Genomic DNA, 20017 nt, shown 5'->3' on the forward strand with positions numbered 1-20017 from the left:
TGGTCGCCTTGGGAAACAAGCAAAAAAAAGAAAACGAATTAACGCCAACAACATAAAAAGAAGCCTACAATAACTGGTAATCCCAGGTGGTCTCCCATCCAGGTACTAACCAGGCCCGACTCTTCTTAGCCTCCAAGATCAGATGAGATTGGGTGCTTTCAGAGTGATGTGGCCATAGACAATCTCTTCAGGCACTCTCAACCCTCTTGACAAACACCAAGATGGTCACTTTGGGAAATAAGCGAAAAAAAAAAACAGGTCAATGCCAACAACATAAAAAGAAGTCTACGACACCTGGTATTCCCAGGCGGTCTCCCATCCAGGTACTAACAAGGCCCGACTCTATTAGCCTCCAACATCAAACGAGATCGGGTGCTTTCAGGGTGATGTGCCCGTAGGCAATCTCTTCAGGCACTTTCAACCCTCTTGACAAATGCCAAGATGGTCACCTTAGGAAACAAGCAAAAACATAAAAATAAGTCGGAAGCTAGAGACAATACGGCCCGAGTCCTCAATTTAATCCATGCGGCGCATGTACAGGGAAGGCCCTTGCTTATGTTGTCAACGGACGCGGAGAAGGCCTTTGACAGGGTGGCCTGGCACTTTATGCAGGCCACCCTGGAACATATAGGTCTTGGCCCCAACATGATGAGCTGGGTAATGTCGCTTTACTCCACGCCATCGGCAGCGGTACGGGTGACCGAGTGGTGCTCGGACTCTTTCCCCATCACTAATGGGACGAGGCAGGGGTGCCCTCTGTCTCCCCTAATTTTAATTCTGACACTGGAACCACTTATGTGTCACGTTCGGAATGACCCGAATATTACTGGCATATCCAAACCCTCGGCACACCACAAAATTGCGGCGTACGCTGATGATCTAATTTTTTCCGTCTCCAATCCACACATTTTGCTTCCCAAAATACTTGCGTCTCTACAGCGACACGGCAGCCTATCAAACTATCAAAACAATTGCGCCAAGTCGGCTGTATTGAATATATCGGTCCCGGATGGTGAGGCCAAGAGGCTCCGCTCCTCTTTTCCATTCTACTGGGCTGAAAAATCTATACGTTAACTGGGCGTTGACATCGCAGCGGATTTAGCGCAATTGTACCTGCTTGATTTTGTCCCTCTCCTGGATAGACTGAAATCTGATTTGGGAAACTGGCATGCTTTAACACTGACCTGGGTTGGGCGCTGTAATGCATTCAAAATGATGGCCCTCCCTCGGATCTTATACATGTTCCAGACATTACCGATCCGGTTACCCCCAATTTTTTTCAGACAACTGTAGGTGCTGCTCCGGGACTTTATTTGGGCGCGCAAACCGCCCAGAGCCCGTTTGCAATTGCTTGCCAGACCAAAGGACAAGGGGGGTCTGGGTCTCCCAGATCTCAGACAATACTACAGAGTGACTCTGCTAGCGAGAGTCGTTGATTGGCATTGTAATGGCCCACACAAGCAGTGGGTGGAGATGGAGATTGAGGATGGATCCATTCCCCTATTGACCTCCCCGTGGCTCCTGTCCTCCCTACCAAAAGACCTCAGAGGTCACCCCGTAGTGGGAGCTACGTTGGCTGTTGTGTGGAGGTTGTTCCGCTGCACACACATTGCTCCCCTGCCATCACCAATGACTCCGGTTATAGGTAATCCAGACTTTTCATCGGGATTTACCAACAAGAAACTGCGACAGTTGACAGTGGTGGGGAAACAGCGTCTGGGAGAGGTGTGGCCCACGGGAGGGCTCCCGACCACGTAAACTGTCGCCGAGCTTTCTGACCCTCCGCTTGACTTGTTTAGTGCTTATCAACTTCGTCACTTTCTTCTGGCCATACAAAGGGCCCCCTACACTCCTAGAGACCTGACACCCTATAAATCCATCTGTCACAAAAGGGAACCTGTGCGACACACCCTCTCCCTCCTGTACAACCTATTGAGTAGTCAGGAGGAGGAGTCGACCCCCACCATTTATCCACAAATGGGAGAGGGACTTAGGCATCACATTTACCCCACAACAGATAGGGAAGATCCTGACCTTCGTACATAAAGCTTCCATCGCAAACCAATATCAAGATACAAGATAGTCTCACGCTGGTATAGAGTCCCATACCTTCTGAATAAAATGGATAGATCGATCCCGGATGTTTGTTGGAGGTGAAATTCAGATATGGGGACCATGGGACACCTTTTCTGGGCATGCCCGACCTTGAGGAACTTTTGGGTTCCCAGTAGCGTGCCTTCTACACTTGACCGAACAGCCTGTTCGAAAATACAAAAAAACCCTCACGATGCAACTCCTGAATGCCGCCCGGGCCTGCATTCCCGCACTGTGGAGGCAGCCTCAGCCCCCATCCAAGGTGCTGTGGTATTCCAAAGTCAATCATATTCTCCGGATGGAAGAATTGACCGCCACCCTTCACAACACTGAAGAGGCATTTAGTGTTACATGGAGGCCCTGGAGGTATTTTACTGGTACTCGAGACTACATTCGGGAGGTGAGCAGTGCCTCCGTCCCAGAAAACGACTGAACATCTAACGTTTACCTACGTAGGCCATGTCTGCCCTGGGTGGCATTCCCCCCCTCCTTTTTGTCTTTATTTTTCTTTTTTTCCCCGTCGCCATCCCCCCACCTCCTCTCTCTCCGTCTTTGCACTCTCTTCTTCCCCCGTCCTCCCTTTTGACTATGCCTTGTCTCCTTACTAGCCTTCGGGACCCAGAAGAACCCCAGGGTTCTGGACATGACCGGCTCATATTTTGCTCTGGTTCACGTAGGTCATGATAAGCTGGCTCGCTGTGGTCCCAGTTGTTCTCCATGATTACATTTGTCCGAACGGAGCTGCACTAGTTATACTGTACTACATGTCGGAGGTGGGGTTTCTCTATTTTCTGCATGAAACTGTAGGACTCCCCTCTGAGAACCCAGAGTTATTTGGCTGCCTATTTTTTGTTAGCATGTAATTGTGACCCTGGGTCATGCTGTATGGTTGACTGTTATATTTATATTGTTCTACTTATGCTTAATAAAAGAATAAAACAAAAAAAAAAAATAAGTCAATGCCAACAACTTAAAAAAAAAGCCTATGGCATCGAGAAATCCCAGGCGGTTTCCCATCCCGGTACTAACCAGGTCCCAACCCTGCTTAGCCTCTGAGATCAAATGCACGCTCAACCCTCTTGACAAACGCCAAGATGGTCACCTTGGGAAACAAACAAAAAAAACAAGTCAACGCCAACAACATAAAAAGAAGCCTGCAGCATTTGGAAAACCCAGGCGGTCTCCGATCCAGGTACAAACCAGGCCCAATCCTGCTTAGCCTCTGAGACCAAACGAGATTGGGCGTTTTCAGGGTGTTGTGCCCGTAGGCAATTTCTTTGTGCACTCTTAACCCTCTTGACAAATGCCAAGATGGTCACCTTGGGAAACAAGGGAAAAAAAACAGGTCAAAGCCAACAACATAAAAAGAATCCTACGGCATCCGGTATTCCCAGGCGATCTCCCAATCAAGACACTAACCAGACCAGATCCTTCTATGTCACCTGGTCTTCCCAGGCAGTCTCCCATCCAGGTACTAACCAGGCCTGATGCTGCTAAGCCTCTGAAATCAGACGAGATCGGGTGCTTTCAGTGTGATGTGGCCGTTAAGCGTTCTCTTCAAGACACGGCCAACCCTCTTGACAAACGCCAAGATGGTCGCCTTGAGAAACAAGCGAAAAAAACAGTTCAAAGCCAACAACATAAAAAGAAGCCTACGGCACCTGGTATTCACAGATGGTCTCCCATACAGGTATTAACCAGGCCGTACACTGCTAGGCCTCCGAGATCAGATGAGATTCTGCACTTTCAGGGTGATGTGGCCATAGGTGTTCTATTTAGACACTCTCAACCCTCTTGACAAATACCAAGATGGTTATCTTGGGAAACAAGTGAAAAAAAAAAGGTCAACGCCAACAACATAGACCCTGGCGGTCTCCCATCTGACCCAGACCCTGCTTAGCCTCTGAGATCGGGCGCTTTCAGGGTGATGTGACCTCAGGCGAACGCTTTGGGACATACTCAAAACTCTTGACTGATGCTAAAATGGTCACCTTGGGAAACAAGCGAAAGAAAAACAGGTCAAAGCCAACAATATAAAAAGATTCCTACGGCACCTTTAATTAGGTACTATCCAGGCCGGACCCTGCTTAGCCTCTGAGATCAGATGAGATCGGGCGCTTTCAGGGGGATGTGGCCGTAGGAGATTTCTTTGGGCTCTCTCAGCCCTCTTGACAAATGCCAAGATGATCACCTTGGGAAACAAGCGGAAAAAAAAAAACATGTCAACGCCAACAACATAAAAAGAATGCTACGGCACCTGGTATTCCCAGTTGGTCTCCCATCCAGTTACTAATCAGGCCCGACAATGCTTAGCCTCTGAGATCAGACAAGATCAGGCACTTTCAAGGTGATGGGGCCATAGGCGATCTCTTCGGGCACTCTCAACCATCTTGACAAACGCCAACATGGTCATCTTCGGAAACAAGCGAAAAAAACCAAGTCATTGCCAACATTGGAGGCTAAGCAGGGTTGGGCAATCAGTTTCCTTGCCTGAAATAGGCATCTCAGAACTGCCATCTGGCTACTTTCCGGGTTTCCAACTCCTTCAACTAATCCCAGGAGACAATACTTCGCCTCCATCCTGGTGGAGGTTCCAACCACCCGATCAATGGTTCCTGTCACCTCTGTCCAGTAGCGGATCAACTTCGGGCATCTCCAAAGCATGTGCATCATGTCTCCCCCCATGTTCCCGCACCGGGGGCAACTTGCGTCCGGCCGTTCGGCCAAACTGAAAAAGTTTACGAGGAGCATAATAGGTTCTATATAATAAGAACAGATGTGACATCCTGTGTGAGGAGAGCCACAATTCACCACAGGCAGGATTCCTGTGGCCAATTATAGCTCAGGGGGGTTTAGTACACACCCCACACTATATAAGGCCGCCAGCATGGCGGCCTTGTATAGTGTGTTGCGGTGGTCAGGGAAAGAGGACGCTCTTTACTGCTTGGGAACCTAGCACTGTTACAGTGGGTGTTATGTGCCTCCTGCACAGTACACACCTGAAGCTACCCTTTATTACTGGTGTTCAATTTCTGCAATACATGCATCTGCAGTGCAGAAGTTAGAGTCGGTGTTGTGTGCCTCCTGCACAGTATACACCTTATTGCTGGTGTTCTGTTTCTGTAATACAGGAACCTAGTACTGTTACAGTGCTAGGGTGTACAGAGAAGCTGGTATATATAGAAGACTACAGCATACAGAAGAAAGGCTAGTGAATACAGAATACAGGTTTCGTGTATGTAGATAGGCTTGAGTATACAGAGATGCTAGAGTAAACAGTGAGGCTGGGGTACACAGAGAGGCTAGTTTAAAGACAAATACAAAGATGTTAGTGTATATAGAGAGGTTAGTGTATAGAGAGAGTCGAGTGTATACAGAAAGGACAGTGCATATAGAGAAGCTAGTGTATACAGAAAGGGTATACATGAAAGCTGACATTCTATACAGAAGACTGGGTAGTGTATACAGAGAGTCTAGTGGGTACAGAAGACAGGCTGGTGTATTCTAGCTAGTTTTTACAGTCTAGTGTATACAGAAGACAGGCTGTGGTATACAGAGAGTTTAGTGTATTCAGAGAGTCTAGTGTATACAGCTGGCGAGTGTATACATAAGACTGGCTAGTTTACACAGTGTTTACAGAGATGCAAGGGTGTACAGAGAAGCTGGTATATATAGAAGACTACAGCATACAGAAGAAAGGCTAGTTAATACACAATACAGAAGACTCGTGTATGTAGATAGGCTTGAGTATACAGAGATGCTAGAGTAAACAGTGAGGCTGGGGTACACAGAGAGGCTAATTTAAAGAGAGGCTAGTATATACAAAGATGTTAGTGTATATAGAGAGGTTAATGTATAGAGAAGGTCGAGAGTATACAGAAAGGACAGTGCATATAGAGAAACTAGTGTATACAGAAGACAGGCTTGGGTATACATCAAAGCTGACAGTGTATACAGAAGACTGGGTAGTGCATACAGAGAGTCTATTGGGTAAAGAAGACCGGCTGGTGTATTCTAGCTAGTTTTTACAGTCTAATGTATACAGAAGACAGGCTGTGGTATACTGAGGGTTTAGTGTATTCAGAGAGTCTAGTGTACAGAGATGCAAGGGTGTACAGAGAAGCAGGAAGCTAGTATATATAAGGCTAGTGAATACAGGCTAGTGAATGCAGATAGGCTTGAGTATACAGAGATGCTAGAGTAAACAATGAGGCTGGGGTACACAGATAGGACAGTGGATATAGAGAGACTAGTGTATACAGAAGACAGGCTTGGGTATACATCCAAGCTGACAGTGTATACAGAAGACTGGGTAGTGTATACAGTAGACAGGCTGTGGTATACAGAGGATTTAGTGTATTACAGAGATGCAAGGGTGTACAGAGAAGCTAGTATATATAAAAGACTACAGCATACAGAAGAAAGGCTAGTGAATACAGAATAAAGGCTGGCTTCTACGGAGAGGCTACCACTACGGAGATGCAGAACACTATATATAGAGAGAGGGTATATAGAGAGGCTAGATTATACAGAGAGGCTAGTGCATAGAGTGAAGCTATTGTATATAGAAGCCTGGTTAGTGTATACAGAGAAGCTAGTGTGTACAGAAGAAAGGCTAGACAGGCTATAAAGAGAGACAAGTTTTTACAGAAGACAGTTTGGGGTATACAGAGATGCTAGTTTATACAGAGAGACTAATGTATACAGAAGACAGGCTAGGGCATACAGAAGACAGAAGACGGGCTAGTGTATTCAGAACATAGGCTAGTGTATATCGAAGACAGGCTATTGTATGCAGAAGACCGGCTAGTGTAAACATGCTGGTGTATATAGAGAGGCTAGTGAATTTAGAGGGTAGGCTAAGTGATAACAGAAGGCAATCTGGGCTATACAGAGACATTTCATCTAGCTCACATCTCTAATGGAGTTTGTCTCATTGCCATGTTATGCCTTTACATTCTTGTGCTAAATATAGATCACTACACGATTTTAATCATCCACATCAAGCATGCAATAAAACTATCATAAATCAAAATAAACCATGTACTCTTTTGCTCTATTTTGCATATTTGTACCGGGACTGTGAGTATGTGACAGTCCTGACACACCATCCTGACTTATTTTTCTTTATTTCTTATTAGAAATGGAGAGTACTATCTCAAAATCCGCTTAAATCTATTCACTTCTACCGCTAATTGTACCTTAATGCAAAATGTTCACAAAACCATCCATTTGCTACCAGACATGCTGCACATACTAAGAGTAATGTAACCATCGCTCTCTAACGATGTAAACAGTTTTATTGCTTTTCTGACATTGACCGAGTATCTCTGACATTAACTGAGTATCTCTCTGCACTATGATCTTATTAATAATAATAATAATAATAATAATAGAATTGTGTAATGCAAAGATCAACTAGTCAATCAATAAGCTTTCTCATTGGTACCGGCATATCCTTTAAATTTAGACTAACGCAACTGTTTCTCGGCCATTTTCAAGCTAAGCTTTCAATCTCTTACCTTTGAACAGCGATACTTCCTCCCTACAATACTAAGCCATTTAAATGTCCTATTGGTCGCCTATATTATACAACAATATGTAGAGAATAAAACTAGTCTTACATCTTAATAAAACAGTTTTATTGCTCAACCAGTATCAGCTGTCATGACAAATAAACGTTTCCACTGTTTTTTTTTTTTAAACACCGTTTTTTATTAACAATAGTTGGCACAGACATATATATAATTAGTCAGACTGTATACATCTTTGTGTGATATAAACAAGACATCATAAACATTGGCAAGTCATACTACAGTAATTGCCCTGTACCTCAGTTATACCAAAATCGTATACCAATTGTATTTTTTAACGTTTCCACTGTTTGACTCTATTTTCTGTATTACTTCTTTTTCTCCACCTTATCTGTCACAGTTAAAACACAGTGACAAAACATTTCTTTTTACCGCAGCAAAATGTGAGAAAAGCAGTGTAAACCGTCTTTCTGCCATATGCAACCATCTCTCGCTACCTCTATACAATAGGTTTCTCTTTCCAGTGGAAACGGAAAACAGTCAGTGTAAGCCGTCTTCGTGCGTAACAAAATTAATGGAACGATTTACACGTTGGAATTTGCAAGCTACGTCAATTTACTCTTAAATAATGTACCTTTGCATTTATCCCTTGACTTTGCAACTATCCATGATCCCTTTTGTGTATTCACGTTATCTCGACCTATATATACTGCCTCAATATTTTCCTAATTTGTTTTGCTATAATTATTATTATTATTATATTATAGAGATTACTAATTCTAAATCATTGTAAACCTAACCATAGTTATAATGTAATATAATGTCCACAGCTAATTTTACGTTAAAGAAAAATTCACACAAAACCATCTTTTTAAAACCTTTACACATTAAGAGTAATGCAACCATCTCTCGCTACCTCTATGCAATAGGATTCTCTTTCCAGTGGAAACGGAAAACAGTCAGTGTAAGCCGTCTTCTTGAGCATCAAAATTAATGGAACGATTTACACGTTGGAATTTGCAAGCTACGTCAATTTACTGTTAAATAGAGTACCTTTGCATTTATCCCTTGACTTTGCTACTATCCCTTGATCCCTTTTGTGTATTCACTATATCTCGACCTATACATACTGCCTCAAAATATTCCTAATTTGTTTTGCTATACTTATTATTATTATTTTATAGAGATTACTATCTCTAAATCATTGTAACAAGTTATAATGTCTACAGCTAATTTTACGTTAAAGCAAAAGTCACACAAAACCATCTTTTTAAAACCTTTTACACACTGCACATTAAGATTAATGCAACCATCTCTCGCTACCTCTATGCAATTGGATTCTCTTTCTGACTCTATTTTGTGTATTACTTCTTCTCCACATTAACTGTCACACTGATAACCATTTGTAACACATAACACTTGCAACACATTTTTTAACAGCGGCAAAATGTGAGAAAATCAGTGGGACGGTTTACTTGATTGAGAAGTGGTTGCAGTAGCAAAGCATAACAATACAGTTTGATTACATTAATAACACATAATGCAACTATTTTACATTCATTTTACATTCACATCATGCATACATCCTAATGTAAGCTGTCTATCACTATTAATGTTCATGGTTACTGATACATTATGCCGATGACCAGTGGAAACGGAAAACAGTCAGTGTAAGCCGTCTTCGTGCGTAACATAATTAATGGAACGATTTACACGTTGGAATTTTCAAGCTACGTCAATTTACTCTATTGAACAATGTAAAGGTAAGCTAGATATTTTGTGTATTTCCACTTAAACTCGACCTGTATATACTGTCTCAATATTATCTTTTCTAATTTTGCTAAATTAGATTATAGAGTTTGCTATGTCTAAATCCAGGTTACCTACTCACCTTTATTACGTATACTGCTAATTTTAGGATAATACAAAACCATCTTATTGCTTCTTTACACGCTGCACATATTAAGAGTAATGCAATGCTACCGTGAACAGTTTAATTGCTCGTCTCACATTTAGCTGGTATCTCTCTGCTATAGGAAACTGAATTTGTACTAGAACGATCACTCATCTAATATCAGTCCACTCAGTGCTACTGGGATAACTTTTACATTTAGAGTAATGAAATGATTTCTCAGTCATTTTGGAGCTACTGCAACTAACGCTTCCGATCTCATTTCGACTGCAATACTTAATCTCTGCTATTGCAGAATATTTAGTTGCTTAGCTCACACTTTGCTGTACGTAGCCGTGGCGATTGGCATTTCAACTCTAATTCATATTCACATTTCTAATGCAGTTTGTCTTTTTGCCATGTCATCCTCTGTTAGTTATTATGCTTTCTCATCCTTGTGCTCCAATATTGGGGTATATTCACTGCATGATTAAAGACACGTAATGAACTTGATTGATAAAAACCTACACACGTTGTTGCTGTTATTTCGTGTATTTTCACTTAAACCCGTTATAGTTATTTTGCTAAATTTATTACTAGTATAAACAGATTACTATCTCTAAATCCTGGTAAACCAGCTCACACTAAACCATCTAATTTCTACCTTACACGCAGCACATATTAACATATTAACATTTAGCCGGTATAGTGAAATAGTAAACGAAATGCGTAGATCACTCATCTAATATCGTCTTTTCAGTGCTGCCGGAACATATTTTAAATTTAGAGTAATGCAACGATTTCTCAGTTTTATGAAGCTACTGCAACTAACGCTTTGAATCTCTTTCCTGATAAATTACGCTCTGCAATATTAAGCCATGTAAATTGTCCTATTGGTCTGCTAACAATGCTATGTATAATAATACAAATCTTTTAAAAGCAATATCGTCTCACTGCAATACTTACACTCTGCATAATATATATGAATAATGCGAATAATGCTAATAATAAAGTCGTCTAAAACACGGCTATAAGTAGAGAATAAAACTATCTTACATCAAAATAAACCATGTACTGCCAAACCAATAACGGCCAATTACTTAACGTCTATCAGTCAATGACTTAACAAAATAAACTTAGCACTCTTTTGCTCTATTTTGAATAGTTGTAGTTCTCCACATTAACTGTCACATTGATATCACCACTGACAACACACCACTTTTTAACAGCACCAAAATATGAAAAAAGCACTTTATATGTTTCAAAAGTAGTTGCATTAGCAAAAAATAAAGTCCTGTCTTCTTTACACGCTAGCTTTTCTGTATACATTAATCTCTCTGTGTACACGAGCCACTCAATATAGACTAGCCTCTCTGTCTTCTGTATACAGGTGCCCGTAATCTATATACACTAGCCTGCCTTCTTTTTACAATAGTCTCGGTGTCCCAGCCTCTCTGCATACACTAGCCTCACTGAATTCCCCAGACTGTCTTCTGTATACACAAGCCTATCTGTAAAAAAAAATAGCCGTTCTTCTGCATACTCTAGCCTCTCTGTGTAACACAGTCTCTCTCTGGATTCCCTAGCCTACATCTCTGCATACCCAGGACCTTCCTCTGTATAATCTAGCCTATCTGTATACACTAGCCTGTCTTTTGTACAAATTAGCTTCTCTGTAGCCGGTCTTCTGTATACACGAGCCTCACTGTCTACTCTTGGTTGTCTTTTGTATACACTAGCATCTCTTTATACATTAGCTCTCTGTATACCCAAGCCTCTCTGTATACACTAGTCCACCGGTATACACTAGCAAGTCTGCATACACTAGCCTCTCTTTGTAACTCAACTTCTCTCTCTGTATACCTTAGCCTCCATCTCTGCATACCCAGGACGTTCTTCTCTATAATCTAGCCTATGTGTATACACTAGCCGGTCTTCTGTAGACATTAGCCTCCCTGTATAAACTAGCTGGTCTACTGTATACACTAGTCCGTCTGTATACACTAGCAAGCTTGCATACACTAGCCTCTCTGTGTAACCCAGCCTCCATCTCTGCATACCCAGGACGTTCTTCTCTATAATCTAGCCTATTTGTATACACTAGCCTGTCTTTTGTACATATTAGCCTCTCTGTATAAACTAGCCGGCCTCTGGGGTTCTTCTGGGTCCCGAAGGCTAGTAAGGAGACAAGGCATAGTCAAAAGGGAGGACGGGGGAAGAAGAGAGTGCAAAGACGGAGAGAGAGGAGGTGGGGGGATGGCGACGGGGAAAAAAAGAAAAATAAAGACAAAAAGGAGGGGGGAATGCCACCCAGGGCAGACATGGCCTACGTAGGTAAACGTTAGATGTTCAGTCGTTTTCTGGGACGGAGGCACTGCTCACCTCCCGAATGTAGTCTCGAGTACCAGTAAAATACCTCCAGGGCCTTCATGTAACACTAAATGCCTCTTCAGTGTTGTGAAGGGTGGCGGTCAATTCTTCCATCCGGAGAATATGATTGACTTTGGAATACCACAGCACCTTGGATGGGGGCTGAGGCTGCCTCCACAGTGCGGGAATGCAGGCCCGGGCGGCATTCAGGAGTTGCATCGTGAGGGTTTTTTTGTATTTTCGAACAGGCTGTTCGGTCAAGTGTAGAAGGCACGCTACTGGGAACCCAAAAGTTCCTCAAGGTCGGGCATGCCCAGAAAAGGTGTCCCATGGTCCCCATATCTGAATTTCACCTCCAACAAACATCTGGGATCGATCTATCCATTTTATTCAGAAGGTATGGGACTCTATACCAGCGTGAGACTATCTTGTATCTTGATATTGGTTTGCGATGGAAGCTTTATGTACTAAGGTCAGGATCTTCCCTATCTGTTGTGGGGTAAATGTGATGCCTAAGTCCCTCTCCCATTTGTGGATAAATGGTGGGGGTCGACTCCTCCTCCTGAATACTCAATAGGTTGTACAGGAGGGAGAGGGTGTGTCGCACAGGTTCCCTTTTGTGACAGATGGATTTATAGGGTGTCAGGTCTCTAGGAGTGTAGGGGGCCCTTTGTATGGCCAGAAGAAAGTGACGAAGTTGATAAGTACTAAACAAGTCAAGCGGAGGGTCAGAAAGCTCGGCGACAGTTTACGTGGTCGGGAGCCCTCCCGTGTTCCACACCTCTCCCAGACGCTGTTTCCCCACCACTGTCAACTGTCGCAGTTTCTTGTTGGTAAATCCCGGTGGGAAGTCTGGATTACCTATAACCGGAGTCATTGGTGATGGCAGGGGAGCAATGTGTGTGCAGCGGAACAACCTCCGCACAACAGCCAACGTAGCTCCCACTACGGGGTGACCTCTGAGGTCTTTTGGTAGGGAGGACAGGAGCCACGGGGAGGTCAATAGGGGAATGGAACCATCCTCAATCTCCATCTCCACCCACTGCTTGTGTGGGCCATTACAATGCCAATCAACGACTCTCGCTAGCAGAGTCACTCTGTAGTATTGTCTGAGATCTGGGAGACCCAGACCCCCCTTGTCCTTTGGTCTGGCAAGCAATTGCAAACGGGCTCTGGGCGGTTTGCGCTCCCAAATAAAGTCCCGGAGCAGCACCTGCAGTTGTCTGAAAAAAATTGGGGGTAACCGGATCGGTAATGTCTGGAACAACAGGTTCCCTTTTGTGACAGATGGATTTATAGGGTGTCGGAGGGCCATCATTTTGAATGCATTACAGCGCCCAAACCAGGTCAGTGTTAAAGCATGCCAGTTTCCCAAATTAGATTTCAGTCTATCCAGGAGAGGGACAAAATTAAGCAGGTACAATTGCGATAAATCGGCTGCGATGTCAACGCCCAGTTAACGTATAGATTTTTCAGCCCAGTAGAATGGAAAAGAGGAGCGGAGCCTCTTGGCCTCACCATCCGGGACCGATATATTCAATACAGCCGACTTGGCGCAATTGTTTTTATAGTTTGATAGGCTGCCGTGTCGCTGTAGAGACGCAAGTATTTTGGGAAGCAAAATGTGTGGATTGGAGACGGAAAAAATTAGATCGTCAGCGTACGCCGCAATTTTGTGGTGTGCCGAGGGTTTGGATATGCCAGTAATATTCGGGTCATTCCGAACGTGACACATAAGTGGTTCCAGTGTCAGAATTAAAATTAGGGGAGACAGAGAGCACCCTTGCCTCGTCCCATTAGTGATGGGGAAAGAGTCCGAGCACCACTCGGTCACCCGTACCGCTGCCGATGGCGTGGAGTAAAGCGACATTACCCAGCTCATCATGTTGGGGCCAAGACCTATATGTTCCAGGGTGGCCTGCATAAAGTTCCAGGCCACCCTGTCAAAGGCCTCCTCCGCGTCCGTTGACAGCATAAGCAAGGGCGCTCCCTGTACATGCGCCGCATGGATTAAATTGAGGACTCGGGCCGTATTGTCTCTAGCTTCCGACTTATTTTTATTTTTTTGCTTGTTTCCCAAGGTGACCATCTTGGCGTTTGTCAAGAGGGTTGAAAGTGCCTGAAGAGATTGCCTACGGGCACATCACCCTGAAAGCACCCGATCTCGTTTGATGTTGGAGGCTAATAGAGTCGGGCCTTGTTAGTACCTGGATGGGAGACCGCCTGGGAATACCAGGTGTCGTAGACTTTTTTTTATGTTGTTGGCGTTGACCTGTTTTTTTTTCGCTTATTTCCCAAAGTGACCATCTTGGTGTTTGTCAAGAGGGTTGAGAGTGCCTGAAGAGATTGCCTATGGCCACATCACTCTGAAAGCACCCAATCTCGTCTGATCTTGGAGGCTAAGAAGAGTCGGGCCTGGTTAGTACCTGGATGGGAGACCACCTGGGATTACCAGTTATTGTAGGCTTCTTTTTATGTTGTTGGCGTTGATTCGTTTTCTTTTTTTTTGCTTGTTTCCCAAGGTGACCATCTTGGCATTTGTCAAGAGGGTTGAGAGTGCCCAAAGAGATCGCTTACAGCAGCATCACCCTGAAAGAGCCCTATCTATTCTCTTTTCTGAGGCTAAGAAGGGTTGGGCCTAGTTAGTACCTGGATGGGAGATGGCGTTGGAATACCAGGTGCCGTATTCTTCTTTTTATGTTGTTGACATTGACCTGTTTTTTATCGCTTGTATCTCAAGGTGACTATCTTGGCATTTGTCAAGAGGGTTGAGAATGCCCAAAGAGATTGCCTATGGGCACATAACCCTGAAAGCACCCGATCTCCTCTGATCTCAGAAGCTAAACAGGGTTGGGCCTTGCTAGTACCTGGATTGGAGACCACCTGGGAATACTAGGTGCTGTAGGCTTCTTGTTATGTTGTTGGCCTTGACCTGTTTTTTTTTTCACTTGTTTCCCAAGGTGACCATCTTGGCGTATGTCAAGAGGGTTGAGAGTGCCCGAAGAGATTACCTACGGCCCCATCACCCTGAAAGCACCCAATCTCGTCTGATCTCGGATGCTAAACAGTGTCGGGCCTGGTTAGTACCTGGATGGGAGACCGCCTGGGAATACCAGGTGCCATAGGCTTCTTTTTTTTATTTTTTTTTTATTTAGTAGTATGCAACATACAATGCAAAGGCAACTTCACAGAATGTGTGATACAAATAGTTACAAACAAACGATCATATTGCATGGATATCAGAGCCAATGGTAAGAAGTCCGAGGAGAATAGCATGTGTACAGCTTTGCGGTCATATCAAGATGAGATTAAAGCTCCATCTCGTTGGGATCCTCTACCACGTAAAATATTATTGATACTAGCCCTGCTATCCTCGAAGAGTTTAGATATCCATAGATAGGGGAAGAGTATTGTGTAGTAGTCAAATGGGGTCGGAACATACCATTTTCTTTTCCCTTTTTTGAGTTAAGAAGGGAAATAGTAGAACTGAAAGGAGGGAGAAGGGGAAAGAGAAGATTGGGGAAGGAAATGGCAGAAACGGAAAAGAAGGGGTAAGGGGGTGTCGTGGGTAGAGTGGATAGGATGGGGTCCCCTCCCAGGGAGCAAGAGACGCCCTCGGCTCACCAGCTCATCAGCTGTCCAACGTTTGGAACAGCGATCTCCAACGATCACCATGAGCTTACTATGTCTCGCGGAGGTATTCTTCCGAAAAGCGAAACTAGGTCCAGTAGAACCATCTGTTCCCATGCTCCTCCGTTTTATCCCTCATTGTGGCAGTCAGGTCTTCCATTCGTTCAATATCATTTACCCTTGCGAACCACTGGGTCACCATTGGAGCAGATTGCTCTTTCCACTGACTTGGGATACAGGCCCTAGCTGCATTGAGGAGATGTTTAAGTAAGGACTTATGATAACGCTTTCTCGACATAGGAGTTAGATTGAGAAGAACTGCTGTGGGATCATTGGCTAAGGAAATGTCTGTGAACTTGTGGATGAGTCTCAGGACAGGCTGCCAGAATGTTTGTAATTTAGGGCATTCCCAGAAAATGTGGAGAATGGTGCCAGCCTGTTGCCCGCAGCGACAGCAGCGGTCAGATTGACCGGGGAATATTTTGGCCAACACCACCGGTGTACGATACCAGCGTGTGATCAGCTTATATGAGATCTCCTGATATTTACTGCAGAGTGACGACTTATGGGCGAAAAAGAGTATTCTGTCCTTCTGTGGTTTGGAGAATGTAGTTTGTAAGTCCCTTTTCCATTTAGCTAGGAAGGGTGGATCCGTGGAGGATTGTGCGTCTGTAAGGATTTGGTAGGACCTAGAGAGGAAACCACGAACTGGGCCATCATCCAGGCAAAGTTCCTCAAAGGGGTGGAATTGTCTAGAGAAGAACGAATGGTTAGGTAGTGATCCGAGGAAATGGATTAGCTGTCTAGCTCTCCAGCTATCCAATGCAACAGGTACTTGCTCTAGCAGTATGGTCCCCATGGGAATCAAGCCCGTGGGTCCAAGAAATAGGGCTGCTCTCAGAAGCCCTTTCGGGGCTTGCCTGGTAAAGGCCTGGTCAGACAGGCCCGGAGGGAATCTAGGATGTCCAATAATTGGGGTCATAGGAGAAGGGAAGTTAGTCAGGTGGGAAAGGTGAAAAAAACTATCCATCTCGGCGAGCGAGGGGCCAATTAACGGGTGAGTAGTCACACAGGGCTCCAATGGCCTCCCCACCCAAGGCAGACCAGTCAGTGGAACCCGCACCATCTCCTGCTCTAGCTTGACCCATAGCTTCAGTTCCCCATGCCGGTGTCCTATCACATATGGTCCCCCATCGGATAGTGTCCGCTGTGTGCTGCGCATGCGCAGTACACAGCAACACAGATTCCGAAAATTGCCGAGCATGAACGGCGCCTGCGCACTGAGTCCAGGTTCTATCCCCACTATCCAAGTGGACATAGAGTAAGAATATAAAAGAGCCGAGCACAGCGAGGCCGAGCCCGAAGCGTGGCGAGCGAAGCTCGCCTGCGAGGGGCCCTCTAATATTCACAACCCTATGTCCGCTTGGATGGTGGGGCTACCACCTCCACTCACCGCGCAGGCGCCGTTCGGCTTCGGAGATTTTCCGAAGCTTCGTCTGCTCCGTACTGCGCATGCGCAGTACGGCGCAGACACTATATCATGGCCGGACAGTATATGGCAGAACACCAGCACCAGTCAACCACCGGTGTCATGTGCGTCGCTGTGTAATATAGAGCAGGGTCCGGGAAGCCAATACCTCCCCGCAATTTCGGTCGCAACAGCATTGCCCTACCAATACGCATATGTTTTCCGCGCCAGAGGAACTTGATAAAGGTTGAGCGAACCGCATGAAAGAAAGTCTGGGGTATTTTGATAGGTAAGGCTTGTAGTAGATACAGAAGTCGTGGCATTGCGTTCATATTACAGCGTCCGAACCATGACAGAGCTAGTGGGTCCCATCTCTTAGGGTCCGCTGTAAGCCCATAGGCTTCTTTTTATGTTGTTGGCTTTGACCTGTTTTTTTTGCTTGTTTCTCAAGGCGACCATCTTGGCGTTTGTCAAGAGGGTTGGGCGTGTCTTGAAGAGAATGCTTACGGCCACATCAACCTGAAAGCACCCGATCTCATCTGATTTCAGAGGCTAAGCAGCGTCAGGCCTGGTTTGTACCTGGATGGGAGACTGCCTGGGAAGACCAGGTGCCATAGAAGGATCTGGTCTGGTTAGTGTCTTGATTGGGAGATCGCCTGGGAATACTGGATGCCGTAGGCTTCTTTTTATGTTGTTGGCTTTGACCTGTTTTTTTAGCTTGTTTCCCAAGGTGACCATCTTGGCCTTTGTCAAGAGGCTTCAGAGTGCCCAAAGAGAGTGCCTACGGCCAAATCACCCTGAAAGAGCCCAATCTCATCTGATCTCGGAGGCTAAGCAGCGATGGGCCTGGTTAGTACCTGGATGGGAGACAGCTTGGGAATACCAGGTGCCGTAGGCTTCTCATTATGTTGTCGGCGTTGACCTGTTTTATTTTCCCTTGTTTCCCAAGGTGACCATCTTGGCATGTGTCAAGAGGGTTGAGAGTGCACAAAGAAATTGCCTACGAGCACAACACCCTGAAAGCCCCCAATCTCGTTTGGTCTCAGAAGCTGAGCAGGGTTGGGCCTGGTTTGTACCTGGATGGGAGACCGCCTGGGTTTTCCAGATGCCGCAGGCTTATTTTTATGTTGTTGGTGTTGACCTGTTTTTTTCGCTTGTTTCCCAAAGTGATCATCTTGGCATTTGTCAAGAGGGTTGAGAGTGCCTAAAGAGATCGCTTACAGCCGCATCACCCTGAAAGCACCCTATCTCTTCTGATCTCAGAGGCTAAGAAGGGTTGGGCCTAGTTAGTACTTGAATGGGAGACGGCCTTGGAATACTAGGTGCCGTAGTCTTCTTTTTATGTTGTTGGCGTTGACCTGTTTTTTTTCGCTTGTTTCCCAGGGTGACTATCTTGGCATTTTTCAAGAGGGATGAGAGTGCCCAAAGAGATTGCCTATGGGCACATCACCCTGAAAGCGCCCAATCTCCGCTGATCTCAGAGGCTAGAAAGGGTCGCGCCTTATTAATACCTGGATGGGAGACCGTCTGGAAATACTAGGTGCGGTAGGCTTCTTTTTATGTTGTTGGCGTTGACTTGTTTTTTTTTGTTTGTTTCCCAAGGTGACCATCTTGGCGTTTGTCAAGAGGGTTGAGCGTGCCTGAAAAAATCTACTATGGCTGCATCACCCTGAAAGAGCCAAATCTCATTTGATCTCAGAGGCTAAGCAGGGTTGGGACCTGGTTAGTACCTGGATGGGAGAACACCTGGGATTTCTCGATGCCATAGGCTTTTTTTAAGTTGTTGGCATTGACTTATTTTTTATTTTTTTGTTTTATTCTTTTATTAAGTATAAGTAGAACAACATAAATATAACAGTCAACCATACAGCATGACCCAGGGTCACAATTACATGGTAACAAAAAATAGGCAGCCAAATAACTCTGGGTTCTCAGAGGGGAGTCCTAGAGTTTCATGCAGAAATGAGAGAAACCCCACCTCGGACATGTAGTACAGTATAACTAATGCAGCCCTGTTCGGACAAATGTAATCATGGAGAGCAACTGGGACCACAGCGAGCCAGCTTATCATGACCTATGTGAACCAGAGTAAAATATGAGCCGGTCGTGTCCAGAACCCTGGGGCTCTTCTGGGTCCCAAAGGCTAGTAAGGAGACAAGGCACAGTCAAAAGGGAGGACGGGGGAAGAAGAGAGTGCAAAGACGGAGAGAGAGGAGGGGGGGGGATGGCGGCGGGGAAAAATAGAAAAATAAAGACAAAAAGGGAGGGGGGGGGGGGATGCCACCGAGGGCAGACATGGCCTACGTAGGTAAACGTTAGATGTTCAGTCTTTTTCTGGGACAGGGGCGCTGCTCACCTCCCGAATGTAGTCTCAAGTACCAGAAAAATACCTCCAGGGCCTCCATGTAACACTAAATGCCTCTTCAGTGTTGTGAAGGGTGGCGGTCAATTCTTCCATCCAGAGAATATGATTGACTTTGGAATACCACAGCACCTTGGATGGGGGGCTGAGGCTGCCTCCACAGTGCGGGAATGCAGGCCCGGGCGGCGTTCAGGAGTTGCATCGGGAGGGTTTTTTTGTATTTTCGAACAGGCTGTTCGGTCAAGTGTAGAAGGCACGCTGCTGGGTTGTCTGCGATATCTACATTTCTGAGAGTTTTTATCGTCTCGGTCACCTCCACCCAAAAGTTCCTCAAGGCCGGGCATGCCCAGAAAATGTGTCCCATGGTCCCCGTATCTGAATTGCACCTCCAACAAACATCCGGGATCGATCTATTCATTTTATTCAGAAGGTATGGGACTCTATACCAGCGTGAGACTATCTTGTATCCTGATTCTTGATATTGGTTTGCGATGGAAGCTTTATGTACTAATGTCAGGATCTTGCCTATCTGTTGTGGGGTAAATGTGATGCCAAAGTCCCTCTCCCATTTGTGGATAAATGGTGGGGTCGACTCCTCCTCCTGACTACTTAATAGGTTGTACAGGAGGGAGAGGGTGTGTCGCACAGGTTCCTTTTTGTGACAGATG

General features: G+C 45.1%; 6 pseudogenes; 4 read left to right on the forward strand and 2 right to left on the reverse strand.

Moving 5' to 3' along the window:
* Window positions 1-61: 61 nt before the first annotated feature.
* On the reverse strand, window positions 62-180 carry LOC143937516 (5S ribosomal RNA; annotated as a pseudogene).
* Window positions 181-4339: 4159 nt separating this feature from the next.
* LOC143937136 (5S ribosomal RNA) lies at window positions 4340-4458 on the reverse strand (annotated as a pseudogene).
* A 9779-nt stretch (window positions 4459-14237) lies between these two features.
* LOC143937460 (5S ribosomal RNA) lies at window positions 14238-14356 on the forward strand (annotated as a pseudogene).
* A 322-nt stretch (window positions 14357-14678) lies between these two features.
* Window positions 14679-14797, forward strand: LOC143937732 (5S ribosomal RNA; annotated as a pseudogene).
* Window positions 14798-14898: 101 nt separating this feature from the next.
* On the forward strand, window positions 14899-15017 carry LOC143936548 (5S ribosomal RNA; annotated as a pseudogene).
* A 2749-nt stretch (window positions 15018-17766) lies between these two features.
* LOC143937319 (5S ribosomal RNA) lies at window positions 17767-17885 on the forward strand (annotated as a pseudogene).
* The last annotated feature ends 2132 nt before the right edge of the window (window positions 17886-20017 follow it).

Source organism: Lithobates pipiens, unplaced genomic scaffold (assembly GCF_037356315.1).
Source record: "Lithobates pipiens isolate NorthernLeopardFrog02 unplaced genomic scaffold, aLitPip1_a1.2 Scaffold_28, whole genome shotgun sequence".
Taxonomy (NCBI): domain Eukaryota; kingdom Metazoa; phylum Chordata; class Amphibia; order Anura; family Ranidae; genus Lithobates; species Lithobates pipiens.